Source organism: Crocuta crocuta, unplaced genomic scaffold (genome assembly GCF_008692635.1).
Source record: "Crocuta crocuta isolate KB4526 unplaced genomic scaffold, BGI_CrCroc_1.0 scaffold31, whole genome shotgun sequence".
In the NCBI taxonomy this organism is placed as follows: Eukaryota; Metazoa; Chordata; class Mammalia; order Carnivora; family Hyaenidae; genus Crocuta; species Crocuta crocuta.
Genome location: NW_027528362.1, coordinates 3,756,733 through 3,761,374, shown reverse-complemented (window position 1 = coordinate 3,761,374; position 4,642 = coordinate 3,756,733). Strand labels below are relative to the sequence as shown.

Below are 4,642 nucleotides of genomic sequence, written 5' to 3'. Positions count from 1 at the left end.
ATGCAAAGCAGTGCTGCAAAAATGTATCCACCAATCAGGGCATTTGGACTCCCAAAGTCAAAAACAATCCCTGCTGAAGAGGGGCTCACAATAAAGAGTCCCAAACATGTGAAGAATAAACCAGCAGGTGGGATAGTGAGCAAGTACAACGTAAGGTTGAATAGGTACCTGGGAACTAGAAATAAGTGAAAACCTAAGGAGGAGTCTGAACTATATGTCTGAAGTTATTAAAGTGACCCAAGAAGAAAGAGTAAGCACTAAAAAAAACAAAACAGGACAGTACTGAAAATTAATTTGAAAGAGAATCAAACAGCATTTTTAAAAATGTTTATTTTGTGAGAGAGAGTGAGAGAAAAGTGCAAGCGGGAGAGGGACAGAGAGAGAGGAAGACAGAAAATCCCAAGCAGGCTCTGTGTTGTCACTGCAAAGCCTGACACAGAGTTCAATCTCATGAACAGTAAGATCATGACCTGAGCTGAAATCAAAAGTTGGATGCTAAACTGGGTCACCCAGGTGCCCCCAAATAGCATTTTTAAAAGGAAAAAAATATAATCATGGAACTAAGTAAAACAGATTAGACATGGCTGATAAAAGAATTAGTAAACTATAGGATGGACAAAAGGAAACCATACAGAACACTGAGCAGAGAGTAGGTGACAGAAGTCATGAAGATAGGAAATGAAAAGGGCAAAATGAGATAAAATAAATGTCTAAGAGAGAACAGAAAGAATAAGGATTCATGACTAGACATTTTTAGAACTGAAAGAAATATTTAAGTTCTCAGATTGAAGAAGCACAGTTATGAGCTGGATAAATAACCACAGATCAACACCCACATGTATGGCAGGGAGCCTATAGAACACCTCATTAAGAAATAACAACAATAACCAAAAACAACCCCCCCAAAAAAATTACTCAAGAAGAAAGAGCAATTTTGCTGCTCCCAAGTAGCAAAATAAACACCCAAATAATGGAACAATATTTCCTAAGTATTGAAGGAAATAACCTTTAGTCTTTTTTTTTTAATGTTTATTTATTTTTGAGAGAGAGAGAGAGACAGAGCAGGAGAAGGGAAGGGGCAGAAAGCGAGGAAGACACAGAATCCAAAGCAGGCTCCAGGCTCTGAACTGTCAGCACAGAGCCCGATGTGGGGCTCGAACTCACAAACCACGAGATCATGACCTGAGCAGAAGCCAAACAAAGTCGGGGCAAAATAAATATTTTCCAGACAAAGGGTGACAGAAGTTAGTACTCTCATACTTTTACTAAGAGAAGTGACCAAAGATATATTTCATAATACAAGAGACTGAATCCTGAAGAAGGTAGGGGGATCCAAGAAAAAATGATGAGCCAAGAGGTTGCAAATAGGTAAATGAATCTAAAAAGAGCCTTTACTATCGGGGCACCTGGGTGGCTCAGTTGGTTAAGAGTCTAACTTCCGCTCAGGTCACGATCTCATGGTTCATGAGTTCAAACCCTGTGTTGGGCTCTGTGCTGACAGCCTGGAGCCTGCTTCAGATTCTGTATCTCCCTGTCTCCCTGCCTGTGCTCACTTGTGCTTTGTCTCTCTCAAAAATAAACATTAAAAAATATTTTTAGAGGGATTTACTATAAAAAGAACAGCAGCAGCAATAATGTCCTCTCATTTTAAACAAAGGACTTAAAAAACAAAACCCTTGTGGGGATGAGCACTGGGTGTTATGTGGAAACCAATCTGACAATAAACTATTTGTAAAAACAAAAAACAAAAACAAAAAAACAAAACAAAACAATTAGTAGGCTCTGATAATATACTAGACAGAGAACGTGGAAGACTAGGAGGGTATATATCAGAGCTAAAATACTTTATAACACTTTGCTCAGAAGGAGATTAGGGATTTATCAGTTAACTTTAGACTTTGTTAAATTAAATATACACATTAAAATTATAAAAGTAATCACCAGAAGAAAAAAACAGAACATATAACTTGAAAATCAATATAAACGAAAAAAATTGAAGGAATAAATAAAGCTTAGTAAACATGAAATGAAGGAAAATAGAGCCAACAGAATGGTACCTAAAGATAGTAAAAAAGGAACACCTGGATGGCTCAGTCAGTGGAGAATGTGACTCTTGATCTCAGGGTTGTGAATTCGAGCCTCACACTGTGTATAGAGATTACATTTAAAAAATCTTAAAATAAATTTAATTCTATGAATAATTACAACAAATGTAAACACATCAAATATCCCCATTAAGAATAGTAAATAAATGCAAAGAAAAACAAAAACAAATCAGTGAAATACTATTTAAAAGAGCTACATCTAAAACATAAGGACACAGGTTGAAAGTTAAAAAATATATATATACATATATATCACATATATATACATATATATCACGTACATGGTGATAAAGATAGTCAGGGGACACTGCCTGTTTGGGTCATGATGTGGCTGTCACAGACTAGGTTTTTCACGGACTCTGCTGAATGACTGAATCAGCTAATGTCAATATTAAACAAGACAGAAATTAAGGCAAAATATATCCTTAGGGATAAAAAAAAAAAAAGATCATTAGATAATGCTAAAAAGATCACTTTATCAGAAAGAAATAATATTCCTTATGCTATAGACATTTGAAATAAATACAAATATTATCAGAATTACAGAAGTACTTGACAAATTCAGAGGCAGAAATTGTTAGATCTAAATGACAATAAAATTTGGGTGCCTGGCTAGATTAGTCAGTAGAACATGCAACTCTTGATCTCAGGGTCGTGAGTTCAAAGCCCCATGATGGGTATGGAACCTACTTTTAATAAAAAAATAAATAAAAACTTAAAGAGAAGATAAAAATTTAGTAAGAATACAGACTGTTTGAACAGGAAATTAATAAGCACTAGTTAATGAATACACAAATATTTCTTCACTCAATAATTAGGGAATACACATTCTTTTAAAGTACACATGGAACATTTACAAAATGTGATGACTTACAAAGCCAGAAAAGAAGTTATCAGGAAATACTAGTCAATCTAGTACAAACTGAATTCTCTCACCACAGTACAATAAAGTCAGAAATCATTAATTTTGAAAACTCAAGGGGCGCCTGGGTGGCTTAGTCGGTTAAGCGTCCGACTTTCGCTTAGGTCATGATCTCGCGGTTCGTGGGTTCGAGCCCCGCGTCGGGCTCTGTGCTGACTGCCGGCTCAGAGCCTGGAGCCTGTTTCAATCTGTGACTCCCTCTCTCTCTGACCCTCCCCTGCTCATGCTGTCTCTCTCTCTCTCCTAGAAATAAATAAAACATTAAAAAAAAAAATAAAAAAAAGAAAACTCAAACACATGCTTTTAAATAATCCATGAATCAGAAAAATTATAATTGAAGGGAAATATTTAAAATATAGTGAAAACAAAACATTACATACTTAAGCCTGTAAGACACACCTAACGTAGTTCTTAGGGGGAAATTTACAAGCTTAACTACACGTATTTAAAAAGAAAGAGAAAGGAAGTGGGGGTTCCTGGGTGGCTCAGTTGTTTAAGCATCCAACTCTTGATCTAGGTTTAGGTCATGATCTCACAGTTTGTGAGATTGAGCCCCACAGAGGGCTCTTTGCTGACAGAAAGGAGCCTGTTTGGGATTCTGTCGTTACCTCTCTCTGCCCCTCCCCCAATTGTGTGTGTGCACTTGTGTTCTCTCTTTCAAAATAAACAAATAAACTTAAGAAAGAGTGAGAGTAGGGGCCTACTGCAGCACTGTGAAGGACGCTACAAATTCCATTTGGAGGCACTTCTGAGTCTGCGGAGGTGGACACCATGAGAAAAGCTCACCCTCACAAGTTGAAAAAATCTGTAGATGAGAAATTATCATTGAAATTAAATGGTGGCAAGCATGTCCAAGAACTATTGTGGCAGTTCTATCCCTTTATGAATCTCGTGATAGATGAAAATGTGGAGACGGCAACCAGTTTGCAACAGAGCAACACTGGAACAGTTTAATAATTAGTGATTATTAGAAGAAATCATATCATCACGTTAGAAACCCTGGAATGAAGTATAAACAATAGCTGTGTTCACCAGAAGAAATCAACTGTTTCCAAGTGTCCCCTCTGCATAGCACCTGTTTTCTGCAATATAAAAATCAGATCATGTGCATTTTCATGTTAAACTTCTTTGTTAAACTTTTGTAAACAGTCAAAATAAAATAAATAAATAAATAAGAAAGATTAAATATTAATGAGTTAGGCTTTCTACTCAGGATTTATTTTTTTAAGAGCAAAAGACTTAATCCAAAGAAAGGAGGCAGAATAATAAAAATAAGAGTGAAAATTAATCAAAGATCACCAAAATAAAATACTGATACTTTGAAAATATAAAATAGACAAACCTCTGTCAAGATCAAAATAAAGATGGCACAGGGGAGCCTGGGGGCCTCAGTTGGTTAAGCATCTGACTCTTGGTTTGGGCTTAGATCATGATCTCACAGTTTGTAGGATTGAGCCCCGCACAGGGCTCTGTACTAATAGTGTGGAATCTGCATGGGATTCTTTCTCTCTCCTTCTCTCTCTGTCTGTTCCCCACTCATGCTCACTCTCTGTCTCAAAATAAACATTTAAAAAATTTTTTCTAAAAAAAAAAAAAGATGGCACAAATAAATATT

At 36.2% G+C, this 4,642-nt stretch overlaps 1 pseudogene; it reads left to right on the top strand.

Moving 5' to 3' along the window:
* The first annotated feature begins 3,798 nt into the window (after nt 1-3,798).
* Nucleotides 3,799-4,035, top strand: LOC144223263 (small nuclear ribonucleoprotein G pseudogene; annotated as a pseudogene).
* Nucleotides 4,036-4,642: the final 607 nt, after the last annotated feature.